The 16603-nt window shown below is 37.6% G+C and overlaps 1 protein-coding gene across 1 annotated transcript in view; it reads left to right on the forward strand.

Annotated features, from left to right (window-relative positions):
- The first annotated feature begins 4882 nt into the window (after nt 1-4882).
- The window catches only part of ncor2 (nuclear receptor corepressor 2), a 134135-nt gene continuing 122414 nt past the window's right edge, over nt 4883-16603 (forward strand). Inside the window, 1 exon segment of the mRNA XM_028458640.1 lies at nt 4883-5156. The gene's annotated coding sequence lies outside the window, so the exon portion shown is untranslated.

Below are 16603 nucleotides of genomic sequence, written 5' to 3' on the forward strand. Positions count from 1 at the left end.
CTGGATTTAGATATCTATCCTTTTGATCCTTGTTACACACATAGTAATGTGATTTTGTATTAAACACTGCATTTAAACAGATGTGTAGATTTCCTGTCCCATGCTAATGTAAAATCATCATGAGTTTTTCAGTCTCCCTTTTGATTTTTTATCATATGTTAATTTTTTTCTGTCTGATTTGCTTTTGAGATAAATCAAGTACAAACTTGTCTCATCTCTCTTTTTGAACTTGTTTCTTGAAGCCCACATTTTGGACCCATGTTAGTAATAGTTTCATTGTTTTTTGTTTTGTTTTTTCTGAGATCATTTTTTGTGATATCTTTGCTCTCTGTATGTCTTCCACTGTCTATTCAAGTCAGGTTGGTTTGCTTCACTATTCACTGTTCAAATCAACTTTTCTTTTTTGTTTCCTTTGAAATATGTTTGAGTCATCACACATCACCCCAGCTAACTGTAAACTATACCTCAGCAAAATGTCAACTATACCTCAGCTAACTGTAAAATGTGTATTCCTGCTTATCTTGATTATAAAAATCCCTAAACCATTGGTCTCAAACTGTATTACTTTAGTCCTCTTTTTCACTGAGTCATCAGTGGGTTAATCAAAATTCCTAATATTTTAGTGAGTTCTGTTTCTAAATCGACAATCAACTAGCATCATTACCAGTGGTGGACAGTAACAAAGTAAATTCACTTAAGTACTGTAGTATTTTGGATTATCTGTTCTTAACTTGAGAATCATTTTTGGAGGATACTTCCTACTTTTATTTCAATACATTTGAACACTACATTACTTTTTTTCTTTTTTTTACTTTTAACTACATTTTTTGTTACTAAGTACTTTTTCTCACCTGCCAGATCATGTAATTTCATTGCTTCAGGTCTGCCTACAAAATGTTCCTGTTGATCCTCATCGGCGCTGGCTCTACGCAGGGGAAAGAGGGGCCAACGTCCCCTCAAATAAATGTCTTGCCCCCTCAAATGAAAGATTATGATTCCTCACTCCATGTTGAGATTTCAGGAGAGATGCACTCTGTTCCTGCACGTTTTTACACGTGTATTAGCAAGCAAGCCTGCCTTTTAAGGACCGAAACGTTGCGTTACCGGCTTGCTTTTTTTTCCTTTTGGCTGTTTTACTTTTGCTATGAATAGATGGGGATATGAGGGCAGGTGGACGGTGGTCTCCTACCGTCGGGACCGTAACAAACAGCCGCGGTTCTAGCGAGCCGCCGTTGTGCTCCTTAAGATCGCTTCTATAACAGCCACAAGCGGCGCACCTATGTGTCCGTCACACGGACCGGAGGCCGCCATGCTACCCACAGCTACAGGGGGCCAGGCTTCCAGCCGCAATTTTTTGATCCGCGACTACTTTGTAGCCCCGAAATGTCACTCTAATAAGCGCACCGTGCGTTGCCATGAAGCCTGATATATGGTTCTGTATAAAATCCCCGCCGTAGACGCACGTAGTGCTCTACGTTGGCGTAGACACCCTCTCCGTGGGCCTCCCAAAAAACCTGACTACCCGTCAAGGCAATGTGGAACACAAGGCCTGTGATTGGTCCACTCCAAACCTCAGCCTCGGTCACTGCCTTTTCCAGTCACACTGCCATGTTTCAACTTTTTGCGGAGCGATACGAGAGTTGTTTCTACAGTGGATTGAGTCAAAGAGAGAACCGAAACAAACAAAGCAGTTTTTACATTGCTGTCCCACTTTCAACTGCTCGCTTCCCAGGGCCATAGACCCGGTTACCTCGCTGCTCCCTCTCCGCTCTACGACTGGGTCGGGGTCCCCTCACCCCAGGCGTGACTGTTGACCGTACAGTGTGCTCGATACACTTTTATACTTTGTTTACAAGTTGCCTATGTTTATATTGAAAAATAAAGTGTACGTTTTGAAACCGTTGTTTTAATGCTTGTGTCCAGCAAAACACACATAGACACAATAGGTAAGTAATAATCCAGACATAAATAAAATGTATTTATTTAAAAAGATGCTGACCGGAAGATAAACAAGAACTTCTTAATACTCATTTGTAATAACACACAGCCACAACCCTCTAGCGGCAGGGTGGCAAATCGGATAGTGAGGCGTTCCCTCTACGCAAAAGTACAGGGGCCAACCTCCGCGTCACATTGACGGCATGCCCCCGGTGTAGGTCTGGACGCTGAACCATATATCAGGCTTTACGCGGACACGCGCAGCCATGGCGCTGCTCCTGGAAGCACCAAGCACCGCATATGTGACAAAGATACTCCGCCTGAGGATCCATGACCGCATCTTAGGCCCACCGCCCACGTTCAAGTTTTTTTAAACCAAAAGCAGCAATTTAATGCCGGCAATATAAAGTTTAGTTAGCTAAACAAAGGACTCAATAAACACTTAATTGTATTGGTTCTTTTTTGTTTTTTTTAAATATACTCCACATCACTCCAAGTAATGATAATGTGTTTTTTTTTTTCGTTAATAATAGAGTTGTTGGTTAGATTTACTTTTTTGTCAAATAAAACAGACCCTTTAAAGAAGAAAGCACATCAGAAAATGGATGGAAAACAGATGTATTGATGAATGCAACTGAGTTAGTTAACTCAGACTCCGTATCTTTTATTTTTGTAATGTTGAGCTTGTTGAACAGCACTTTGTTCATTTTGTAAATAATGGTGATTTGGTTGGTTTGATGTGGTTTTATTAAACACAAGCCTAAATGTCATGACAGTTCATGAAACACTACAGTGCTATTCAGTTGTACAGTACAATAAACAAGTAGCAGATTGTGCATCAGTTTTCATATTTGCAATTTATGATGACAAAATTATGTTGAAGAAATTTAATCACTTTCAATACCTGAGATTTTTCATGCCAGTACTTCAAAAGCATGGGCCGTTACTTCATAAGGGCGATCAGGGATTTGCCCTACCAAAGGGGAAAAAGGAGGGATTTTTCATATTCTTCTACAGTGTTACAAGGCTGTGACAGTTCTAGACAGTTTGAGTTGCTCTCTATGTCATTATCTAGTTAGCGCAGTGCCATGTTCCATGAAGTACCACCCCTTTTGGGCTACCTCAGTCCAATCGAAAATTGCCCAGACTGCTCTCATAGATTGCCATGTAAAATCAGTTTTTTTTTCTATTTTCAGTCGTTACAATGCATTCCTTATGGGTTGGGTGGGCTTGCATTATTGTGCTTTTGTCATACCGAAAGTGAGCGTAGCCAGTGTCAGATTGGCTGGAAATGACGTGGTTGAAACTAAATTTAATGTAGAGTGTGAATTCCTGATGAGGAAGATGACAAAGACAACAAATGGACAATCGTCAATGTCCTCAGAACATTTAACTGTCCACTTCAGGCAACGCCGATGGTTTTAACAGCCTACTACCTTGCTCTCACCTTAGAAGCATCGACAGTCACTTGTGAAAACTTTTCAACACTTAAAAACAGAGAAACGCTATCTCTCGCTTTACTGACACGAGATAAACTGGAGAAAAGACGCCTCTACTCAAAGTAAGTGTGTGTGTGTGTGAGTGTGTGAGTGTGTATGTGTGCGTCGTTCCAGGCCTATCTTGGATAAACTGCAACATCCATTGTAGTATAACATGTTTTTTGTTTTTTTTAAGCCAATTGTTTAAGTGCACCTACTTGGTGCAAATTATTGAATCACTGTGCCTCTGTATATGATCCAAGCATAATTTGTGATGCTCAAAAAAAAGTAGACAAATAATAATTGTGCCTCTAGTGACACTGTCATTCTTAGTCGCAGTCTTTCTCTGTCACACACAAATCTATGCAATTTGTCAGATATGATATTTGTATTTATTGTTCACTGTTGAATGGTGCACTTTTGTTTGCAATTAACAATTGTTACAGTTTTTTCCGATTCCTTAAGCACTAAAATTTAAAGTATTACACAATTATCAAAACCTTACACTCAAGAAGCAAAACATGGCCCAGATGTGCACCACTAAAAGCACAATGTCAGCCTCACACTTTTTGCCAAACAATACACACAGTGATTTGCAAAACACTAAACACACTTGTATATATAAACCCTTTAATCGTTTGAAAACATTGTGACGTATTTTGTTGGGCGGGGCAAAGCCAGGAGGCAAAGCCACAATTGTCTTAGTTTTTTCTGAGCATGAGTGTCTGCTGGAATCCTATAAAACTTAAATTCACGTCACTTATGACGTGGGCCATTAAGGGGTCTATATACGATACAATATATCCCAATATTAAAGTATGAGGTAATTATTGTGATTTTTTTAAATATATGACTTAAGAAACAACTAATGTGTAAATTTGTACACCTTCATGAGAACATTAATGCTGAAATATATTTTATTGACATATTTTACACTCAAAACATTAGCTTTAACATGCCATGTGCCAACAACTAAGTTGACCACAAAATAACAAGATGTGGCAATTGTCGTGCTGCCTATTATTTTTTCAATATATAACAGCTCACCAGTCATCATCAGAACAGTTGCCCCCCCTGAGAAAAATTGTCAGGAGTCGCCACTGTTCATAAGATGAGTACTTAAGTTTGTCCACCTCTAATCATTACTGTCATTGTTACTTTTCATGTGCTTCTTTATGTAAACTGTAATCGATTAATTTTCAAAGTGCCATGGCAGGACGTTGTAGTCTGTGCTGTTCTGTCTAGTTGGCGTCTACGTAGCGAATATTGTTTGGAGATTAGTGGATTTTGTACTAAAATACGTAACGTTTACATACACGCACACGTTTCATTAAAACGATCACATGATTTGCTTTTGAGCACCCTGTCGTCAGTGTTTGGATGGCTTTTCCTCCACATCACTGTTAGTGTGTGTGCTGCTGTGCAAGGGAAGTGTGCAGTCCTTAGTGAAGAGGAGGGGCGAGCGAGTATGTGGACCTATGGGGAGAGAGGAAGGGAGTTCAGCCCTGCTATGGTCTCAGCAGCGGTGATACCAGCCATACTACCAGACCACAGTGCTGTGCAGGAGCAGGCACGACATATCCGAGCACTGCTACTCACTCGCTATCATAGGACAGACGCTCTTTGGTGTGGATTATTCCAGTGGTGAGACGATCGTTCGGAGCGAGGAACATAATTGAGCGACGTACTAAAGATCGGGGAATCGGCCGCTATATGGTTTCTGCTACCCCTGTCGCTAAGGTTAGTTAGCCTCCATTGCATACTGTCCTTTAGGTTGAGGGGCTCTTTGGTGCAGTTGGGGGTATTGACGGGGTCTGACTATTCTTTGGAGGAGATACCCAGTGCCGTGCTGACCTTTCCCACTGTGTACTCAGGCTACATTCACTCGTAGCCGTTGAACGTTGGGAATTGTAGACGGTGTTGACTAGCGCGATTGCTCATCTCTTCCCAGCACTCCCAGTTGGCTGGAAACCACCATACAGTCAATTATTTCATAAATCACTAACACGTGCTACAATGGCTAGGCTAGGCTAAGCTAGACCATAGCTGTCGTGGCTAGCCGCCCGAGCTAGCTGTCAAAGAGGCTAACACCAGCTGCACTTACCGGAATAATTGTTATTAACTAATTATTACTTAATAAATTCCTTTAAATATAAATGATCAGCGATATAATCTAGTTTATGTAAATGTCAAGATTTTAAGGAGAGTGCTTTCATATTGAGCCAAGTGTTTCTTGGAGCCGTTAGCCTGCTATGGCACACAAAAGCGGTTGTAAACATTGAATTGGGGTATTACACCGTGTTAGCTTAGATTTGCTATTGAATAAATAGCCTCATGTCCGGTTTCTAACGGAACTAAGGCATGGGGGAGTAATAATTGACATCGATATAATGTTGTTGTGAAACCGAGTTGTAGATGACAACATGAAATACCGGTGTTTATCTTCCTGCGTGTTGCTTCAGCTCTTGATCTTGCCTCAGGTTTATTCTGATAAGCAAACATCTGATTAAGGGCATGTTTGTAGTCTTCTATGAAGACGTTTCACCTTTCACCTAAAAACGCTTCTCGCTTCTGACATGAGGGGATTTATGTTAGTGGTGTCGGAGAGTCTTTGTGATGATTAACATAACAATAAGCCGTGAGAATCTGTTTACTCCCAGAGTGAACTGGTGCCAAGCTGTTCAGAGAGTGAGGAAATAAATAATTTCTTAATGCTTTTTTAAACTCATTGAGTAGGACATATTTAGTACAAGTAAACAAACATTGTGAAATGTTGTCTTTTCTCACGACTAACTAAATTAACATGGCTGTTGGTTCAATGGGTTTAAATTAAGTGCCCTTGATTTAGTCAGTTTATTAGTTAATACAAGATATACGCTCTTGTTTATGCAATAACAGCATAAAATAGCATAGGAATCACATTAGCTCAACAACAAAAAAAATTAGCCAAGTAGAACCGATGAGCATACAATATTAAAACAAAGTATTTTAATTCCTTTTTTTGATGCCTATTGATTGATTTTTTTGGTTTAAGGAAAGGTTTAATCATTCTGTATTAATCAATGATTGAGCACAATTGCTAATGCTTCCACTAAAGTTAACAGACGTCTTTGAAAAACACGTTTAAATAATGCAACTCATCATTATGTGAGCATTAGAATGATTGTGACATGTTGACTAGTAATATAATAATTAGTTCAGCTCAGTCAGCTAGCTCATGTTGGCTGTTTCTTTGTTTTTGTAATACTATGATGACTATCTTTGTAAATGCCATCAGTTTAATGCACATATTAATTAAAATAAATATTATAACACATGCCTGCTACTGATTAATTTAATTGAAATGACCTGGATATGGGTTTGGATTTCAAAGATTCCGATTCTCAATTTCGATTCCTGTTCTAAACGACTCGATTCCGATTCTTTGAGTTGTGCAGGTGAACAGGTCACAGATTTTACAGGAGATTTTTTTCATTTGAAAAAGCCTTTACACGGGCCATTTTTATTAATTCACTTAGAGTTACAGTTTAATTTGGTTGCTGTACTGCAACGAGGGTATTCAATTACAAAGGTCCCCAACTGTAACTGTAAAACTGAAACTTGCTGAAATAACACTACAAACAAGTTGGCAGCAGTTTAAAAAACGAAGAGTAGCAGCCCAAGTAGATGTGAGACAAATAAAACAAACTCAAACCCTGGAGCAGTCATGTGACAAATCAATCAACAGTTCTTGTTGAGGAAGATAATTATTATTCTGGCAACTAGGTCCTGCATGACCTACTCCCTTAAAGTTGAGAAATTTGAGCTTTTTAAGCGACTTCAAGCGACAACTCAAGCGACGGGCAGCAGCCCCTCCCTCCCGCTACAGTGAGACGGCTACAGCGGAGGTCCGCAGCCTGGACCTCTTGATTATACCAGGGCAAAATTCAAGCGGTTAAATTCTTGAATAAGCTTACATTCTGCGTGAACTTATCCTTTAGTAACCCCGTAAGTTGACCGTTTAAACCGTAAAAGCGGCGTTGTCTATGATACGGCCAGAGAAGAAGTGATCAGCCCCCTCTCTCCCCTGTCACTGGCAGACACACACACACACACACACACACACACACACACTGTTCCATGGTCATCACGTCACTGGAGCGATGGAGTGACCAAAAAGCTTCACTATGTTCAAGTGACTCATCACAGGCGATTGAAGTGACTACAGTCGCGGTTGGTGTGAACATACCTCATTACAATCCTCGGAAACAAACGGAGCAAGCCGGGCGGAGTAATACAAACTGCGGAAACAAACTAGTGTAGGCATTTAGGAACCGGAAAAAATAATTGTAATTCAAACATCTTTGTATCGATTCCGGAACCGGACATTAGGAACCGGTTCCTATTTGGAACCGGCTCTTGGTGTCCATTCCTACCAGTATATCAATGTTCTACCTCAAACAGCTTTACATATACAAAAGGTTTCAGATTTCCAGTGATTACCGAAAACTGATTCACTTTCTGAAATGGATTAACTTAACACATAATATAAGTTCATCTACATGTTTTGAGTGAATAAAATATCACACATTTTCACCATATTTTCTATGTTAAATGTATTACAAGTGTTTGAAAGAGACAACTTGACAAATAGTGCGCTAAATGACTGCTTGGTTGCACTTGATTAGGCGGTTTTTGAGTGTGCTGTTTAGTTGGTGTACTATTTAAAAGGTTGAAACACTGCTTTTTAAAAAGAACTATAAGTTTATGTTTTGAGTGAATTCCAATTTATTGTAGTTTTTATCTTATTTTCTGTTTGTTTTTTGAGTTTAATATTTTTGACATTTCTTTTGTAAAAACTGAGTTGCAAATTAATACTTATTGTACATTTTTGTTTGCATTATTATGGGAGAAAGATACCATTTCCAAAGTGACAGTGTGTTAATCAGTACTACTTTTGTATTGAAATAAAGACACAGTTGTGTTGAAATAAAGTTAAATTTGTGTTTTGTATATTACATATACACACATAAATTACAGTAGATTTAGTTTGTTTTCTACACCAGCGGTAAAAAAATGTCTACTAAATCTGTTCTTGATTTAGTCAACCAAAATTAAAACAAATCAGATGACTAAAACTAAAAATAATTTTAGTCAAAAGGTTAAGACTAAAACTAAATTAAAATTTCTTGTCAAAATGAACACTGGAAGGTATATTCTGTTTTATATAGCAATTTTTACTTGATTTTGTTTAAGAATAATTACATGATTAAAAAACAAATCTATTTTGGCACTTCTGTTTCAGGAAGTAAACTGCATAATTTAAATCTTTTTTTGCTATCCTGGAAAACAACAAGCCACACCTAATGTGCACAAATGTACAGTAGTGACAGACCGGCCAGTATTTGTGTTTTTTACGTGTATCGGTGGGTGTTTCTAGTTATGATTGCTCACCTGAAGAAAAATATGTAGGAGGACAAATTTAATTAATAGGCACTGGTAGCATTTCATAAGGCACCTGCTCAGTTTGAGGACATACCTTTTTTAGCCTGTTTAAACTCATTTATTCATTTAAAATTAAGGATGTCCTGAGACAACTTTTTTAATTCTGATATGATACCAATATTGTAGCCTTGAGTATTGGCCGATATCTATCCGTTACGATATCAGCACAAATCATACATACTTTTATTACTTATTTTGTAGTGTAGAATGTTAGAAAAGGCTTGATCAAGTGATGTTAGTCAGAGAACAATAGTCAGCAACAGTAGGTGTGAGAAAAATAGAACAATTTATTATTAACCAATTGGTTACATACATTTTAACCTTCAACATAATATCTACAGTATTCTACAATTGAATAAATATAATATGTATCGGAGATCTTAGATGCAGTTTTCTGGCTGATATTGGACCGATATCTGATATCAATATCGGATTGGGTCACCCCTATTTCAATTGATTTTTTTCAACAATCAACAGCTGTATCTGTTAGACACATGCTTCTTGAATGCAATAAATGGTACAGACTTAAACAAACTTTTCTCTAACCACCTGCACAGTAGTGAGTGGTTTATGCCAACAACAAAGGTTGGCAGATGAAACAATGCCACAGAGCTCCTTTGCAAAATATTTGAATCTTTCTACTATACTATACTATAATCAACGCTCAGCAGTCAACCTTTCACATGATGGAGGCAGAACGTTTTGTCCAATTACGCCCTGGTCTTTTCATCAGTACTACCCTCCCCAATCAGGGACTATGTGCAGTCCTTAGTTTGGTCACCGGAGGGGTAATCCTGAAAGGAGGTTCAACAAACTCTGAGTTTATCCATAAACTCTGGGTCAACATACCCCGCGATGGGAAACTCTGGGTATCCGATTCCATTACAGCTGGTATGAAGTGGGTCAATCAACACTGAGTATGTAAACCTTGGATAGGGTTACTTACGTGCACAAGCGTGATAAAAAGCCATCATCAATTGAGCAAAGATCACACAAACTACCATGGCAACCACCCAGAAGAGAGAAATGTATTAATCCCGATAGGTGAAATAAGCCGGCGTTTGTGGAACATGAGCCTGTTCTAAAGGTGCGTCCACACAGAACGCCACTTCAGCGACTATAATCGTTTAAATCGCCTGTGATTAGTCGCACTTTTTGGTCACTTAATCACTTCGTCGCGCTAGTGATGTGACGACCAGGGAATATAATGAATAAAGTGTGTCTGAGGAGCTGGGGCAGGAGCAGTGGGCTGCTGCATAGAGAGGGCTGATCATTTCTTGTAGGTTTACAGCACTTTTCATAGACAGCTACATTTGTACTTACAGTTTAAATGCTCAACTTAAGGAGTTTATAAAGGATGCATTCACTCAAAATTTCAATTATAATTTAAAAGGTGTATTCAAGGAGTATTCCACTTTCATTGGCCCCAGTGTACAGCTCTCCGGCTACAGCGGCTATAAAGACAGTGATGGCCGCTTGATGTTGCATCATCAATATTGATTTTTAATGTAATGTTGTCTCCAGAGTTGTCTGGCATATAAAATATGACTGATATTCGAACCCCCGATCCTATGCTCCTAAGCGTGCTTCCTCACCCGCTGCGCTATTGTAACTTTCAAACTATAGTGACTATACATCCACCTGTATTACAGTAGGAAACAATGTAAAGTCAGTGTCGAGCCTTAAATGTGTATTCATTTGAATTGACATTTTCCCCTTTACATTTGCACAGGGTTGTACCCTGGGAACTTTACAAGGCGTTTTAATGCAGATCAGCCTTACAGTGTCTTTCCCTAAATGTTTTGCATCCACAATGTTATAAAGAAATCTACCTTTGGAAAAAAGAAGCGGAAAGCGGCACAGCATTTGTAATTATATGAGCACGTCTGTGGTGTGTGATGTTACTTCTGTGTTTTAGAGAAGAGTGTCAAGGTTGCTGTTTTTGAGAAGCGGTGGCGGTGAGGTTCAGTTCATGGAGAATGTTACCATGATGACATACTCAGAGAAGAACATACCTCGCCTTCAGGAATGGGATACTCAGAGTTTCCCTCATTTGAACCCGAACATACTCGGAGTTTGAACATAACTCGTTTTGTGGAATACCTCTCTGAATGAGGGTGTCTGTTGAAACACCCAATGATTCCAGAAATCAACGCGGAGTATCAAATAAGATGCTGTTGGCTGATGCTATGAGACAGTTGTTCATGTTGTTATCTTGGAGGCATAAAATAAGGCAGGTGCAGGTTAGCTATAATAATGTTATCTTTAAATGATTTGCTTAATGATTGCCAAAGTCCAATGGAGTTTGATGACTTGCTGCCAAATCATAAGTGTACTTGTGAGTTCAGGTATGTTATGCAGTCACACTGTGCTTGAAGGTATTTTGTCTGACTAGGCAATCTGAAGGTCAGGAAATCTCTTTAATAATGTAGAACATTGTGACATGGGCGAATAAGACCAATTAACTTAAGTCAGTGCAGCACAGTGTCAGTCTTGTAAGCTGGATTGTAAAGAGTAAAATGACAGAGGAGATATCCCCCTCTTAGCCAGAAGGGTAATGGGGGCAGAGATAATCCTGTGCTTTGTGGTGCCCCAGGGTGGCTGTTTTACTCTTTCCTCAATTCCTGCTCTCATTATGAAATGCAACACTGTTATGAAATTGGAAATGGGAAAGTTTTTGCTTGTTTTCTTTTTCTGTGGAATAGGGATGGGTGATATTGACAAAAAATTTATCCAGATAATTTCTGGCATTTAACACGATAGAGATAACAAATCACGATAAATATAAATAATAAATAAAAAAAATAAATAAAAAAATTCACAACTTAGTGTAAACAGGTTCTTTACAACCACAAATACATTTTAATACATTAACACTAGACACATTTAAAAAGGCTACAATAGCTGCTGACTCAAAGAGTTCATGAGATGATATTTTATGGAATATATTAGTGCATGTGGATTACTATTAGTGTTATTGTGTGTAATTAATTTATTTCCTCACTTGAAATAAAATTATTTAAAAAAAAAAAAAGCACATGAAAAGCACAAATAATTCCAATAGTGTTTTTACTGCTGATGAATGTTGTTTATTTCATATTTGATAATGAGTTACATAAAGTTATGATTGATAAATATATCTCTCTGATTTTCTGTAATCAAACCAGATCAAGCTGATGATTTAATCATTCAGTATATTTAGGTGAAATAATCTCAATAGTTACATTAGTCTAATGGGACCAGCTTTGTCTGTGAACACGTGAAATATAATTAAAAAATATTGCGTTTCACAAATTAGGATGGCATAGTGACATTGTTATTTATGCTAACATTCATTTAACACAACGTGTGACATGTTTAGCTTTTATCCTTCCACACAAGTGTTAAATCTGACCATAAACTAATTGGTGGCTCTCTGTGGTTTGATGACAGTAAGACATGTTCTTTTTCCTTGGTCTATTCCTTATATGGAGTGGTTAGCATTAGCTCATAGCCCAGTCTGTGTGTCGGTGGGTTAGCTTAGCATACTTAGCTTTAGTTGAGTTTCCAGTTCATAATCGATGCTGCTGGTTCATCTCTGTACCCGTGTTTGTAGAACTTTGGGTGGATCTGATGGAGGAACTTGAATCGGTTCCCTTTGTTGGATGGTTGTCTGGTCTTAACCAAGTAGTGGTCCATGATGTATCGCAGGTAGCTGAGACAAGCACCTCACACACACGGCGGTGTGTGCAGTTGATGGTGGCGGTGCACGCCATGGAGCCTCCACGGCAGAGCTTCCGTAAACAGCGTTCCGCTCCAGAGAATACTAAGTTGTTGACCACAAACGGGCAGTTTTGGCCCCTGGAACACAGTTTTTTTGGGGCATTCATGGCTAAATTGAGGGACAAATGGCCCGTGGCCCTCGCTAATCTTCGACATGGGAATTCATCGTTTATATCGTGGGATGACATATTCTTACTGGTGAGAATGTTTTTGATGATAAATGATGAAATATTGCACATTCATACTGTGGAAGATTATTTCATGAAGGAAACTAATATGGGAAAACCCAAACACTTTTCTTTCATCTCAAATTGTTTCAGTCAACCTCGCTGATCTTAAAAAAAAAAAAAAAAAAAAAAATCAATCTGTATCGGCAGCCGTTTTTAATCTTCATGTCGGATCGGGACATCTGTAGTTTGTACTTCCACGTCAACTGATTAAAACAGTTTGTTCGACACTGACCATATCAAAGCAATAGATGACAAATAGTCCCTGTGGGATCTCCACTTTAAAATGTATTGATTTTTGTGACAAATTATTCTGTAATTTAAGGCTATTTTGTGGTATTGTTTTTGAGTAATTGTAGGATTTTAGAAAATTTAAGATTTCTTTTGACAATTTTTGAATGCCGTCATGTGATATGTACATGGGAAAATAGCGAGTCCCTGCAGATATCCTGGAGTCTCAATTAATTTATGAATTTGGCGGGACTTGGTTGTTTAGAACTGAATTTTTGGTAACTTACACCATGATTGATTTCTCTCTCATTTTTGCCATTTTTCTGGGCCGATTTGAATACTCTAATGGGCCAGATTTGGCACCCTTGGCCTTAAGTTTGACACATGCTCTAAAGCAAAGCAAATGTGAGCTGCTTAAAGTGAAACCAACTTTTTTAGGTTTAAAGGGCTGAAACTGACAGATGCTTTGGGGAAAGTGACTGGCTCCTGTGTATTTACCAGTATATTAACACTGAAGAGGATTAAACTGAAAGGAATGCAAAAGAATTTGTAGCGAGACCAGTGTTCTCAACAGGAATGTTTCACAGCATAGGGGGTGTCATACACAAGCTGGAAAATTTTGAAATGTATAACTCTTTGTGGGCCAAAATGAGTGAAATAAAGCTAGTTGTTTTTTTTTTTTTTTAATATTTGGTACTCCCTTACTTTTAGGGGGCTTTTGGTTTCACTTCAGGGTGCTACGATTCAATTAATGAACGATTATTACGATGTTAACGATTATCACAATTTTTATGCATCTTTTTTTCTTTTCCTCACTTTGTGGCTATTTCATACTTTTAAACAAGATATGTGTATCACTAACTATTATCTTTATTTATATGAAATTACCAAATCCAACAGTAATCATATTTCAAAAGAAATAATTATATGTATATATTAGGGATGTAACGATTAATCGTAAGGCAGTTAAAAATCGATTCATAGGTATCACGGTTGATATCGATTTTCTGAAAATAGAATCGCAGTACTTTTTTTAATCCACAAGTGTAGGCGGTGGGCGGAGTCTGCTAATACTTTCTTTCTGGCCGTCTTCTACTCTTAAATATGTTAATAAATGATTCATTACCCCTTTAGCACCGAAAGAATATCTGTAATATTACTTGAATATCTGTAAAAGTCACGTTTTTCTATTAGCTCTGTCTACTAGCATAGCATCTCTTCTTCACTGCAAGAATTTCTGCATGCCAACCAACCACTGGGTTACCAGCACCCTCTGCTGGTCCAAACAAATATGATGTAAATCAGTGTAATCAGGGTTTGTTTTTTTTTTAAAGTCCAATTGTTAAGGCACAAAATACATTTTCAGTTGCACTTTTAAAAGAAAAAGAACTATTATGCAGTTTTGCATTGTTTATTATAGAACCAGAATTTAAATTAATAGGCTTCAATTTCATTTCTATTATTCCTTTATTTATTTCATTCAAGATTTATTTTTAGTTAAATTGCATTGTTTTGAATAGTTCATCAAGGGATTCTTTTGACAATGAAATACAAAAGGAAAGTAATACAGTATTTTCTAGTTTTTTTCCCAAAAAAAAAAATTGTCTACAGTCCCATTTTGCAAAATAAATCGTGAGAGAATTGTATCGTGAACCCAGTATCGTAAATCGAATCGTATCGGGAGTTGAGTGAATCGTTACATCCCTAGTATATACTGTATATATAAATAAATAAATAAATAATATATAAATAAATACTGTAAATAAAATATTTGCTTGTTCAGCTAATTCAATCTGATCTATCACAAAAGCTTATTCAGTAATAAATAAAGACTTCCAAACAAAATTTAAATGAGCAGCATAAGTCCCACAAGAAACTAAACATTTGTGCTGTGCACAATCAAAGCAACTTTAAAAACATATAAAACCTACAATATCAGCTATCACAACGCTTGTGGAATTTGGGTTTTTAAATTAAAGGTGGATGGATAAAAGAACAAAATGAATTAAAGCCGCGAGCGGCGTCATAGGGTCCGAAGGAGTGGCCGGGGTCGGTAAATAAATAATTGTAAATAAAAGCAAACATCCAGAAATTAAAACGATTCTGAAATGTAAGAAAATTCTTTTAAATTCCTGTGAACAGTAAACTTCAAAAGAAAACTTCATTTTTCACTTTTTTGTGGCTGATTCTCATCATTTGCAGCTGGAGCGCAGGGAACAACTATCATTTCCCATGGCCTTGAAGGCATCATGTTTACATGCAGCTTTTTCTGCCGATGTGTGTCTTGTTTATATATATTCTGAGTGTTGATTGGCTGGAAGGCTGGGGAATGGGTGGGCATAAGCGGGGAAAGAGTCAGTGTGTTAACACATTCCGTTCCCACAGGGAAGTGTGGGCATTTGGGACGGTGTCAGACGGTTTTTTGTATGTTTGATTGTTTAGCTTTAGCATCGGCTATTGTCTACAGGCTACTACGACCTCCATTAAAGCCTGTAAAACTGTGATAACAGCTCAAATCACGTTCTTACAATACCTTTTGGGTAGAGCTGCGGTGCGTGCCCTCCCCACCCCCTCCCCCTGAGCAGCATGAGGCGCTGCACTACTAATCTACAGGCAGCGAGTCGTATTAAAAGGTTCGATTCAAGGGTTTTATGAATCGACATCGGGCTATACAAATATCGTAATAGCAACGCGTGGATCGTATTTCTCCCGTTTTCTCTTTCAGGGCATAAATACTGTCCTTAATGGCCTAATGACCACCTGTAGGGGTGTGAAAAAAATCAATTTCACGATATATCGCGATTTTTTTGGGTGCCGATTTGAAATCGATTTTTTTTTTTTTTTTTTTAATCAATATTTTTGTGTATTTGTGCAATATTTCAGTGGTGGTTACAATGCTTTCAATGTGTTCAAATCAGTGCTTAAACTGATACAATAGGATAAATATTTTTTTCTTATTTTTCTGCATTGTCAGTAACTCAGGGTGTTTTATCCTTAATGTTCTCACTTACAGTTGTTAAAATACCGTCATTATGTTATAATGGTTACTTTGAGACTTCTACACAGTAGTTTCAGTGAAAAGAAACTTGTTGCACTTTATTTTATAATGGCAGTGTGTGACACTGCATTTTCTTTTCAGTGAAAATGTGCAAAAACACTAATAATAAATAATAAATAGGATGTTTTGAAGCAAATAGTTTTCACTCAGTTTGTCTTCTGAATGATAAATATGTTCTGATGAACATATACAGCAACTTGATTTTTCATCTCTACGTTTAATTTTGATATTAACTGGGTAGAATATCGCGATTATAGCATATCGTGACCCACGTATCACCCACAGGAGTTAAAAACTAATATTAATATTTCTAAAAAACGGAATTTAACAAAATTATGTGGAAAACACGGATTTTGGAAAAGAATAAAACGCATATGCATTTTAATGTTTAAAATATTTTTTAAAATCGTGAATCAAATCACAAT

This window comes from Gouania willdenowi, chromosome 9 (genome assembly GCF_900634775.1).
Source record: "Gouania willdenowi chromosome 9, fGouWil2.1, whole genome shotgun sequence".
NCBI lineage: Eukaryota > Metazoa > Chordata > Actinopteri > Blenniiformes > Gobiesocidae > Gouania > Gouania willdenowi.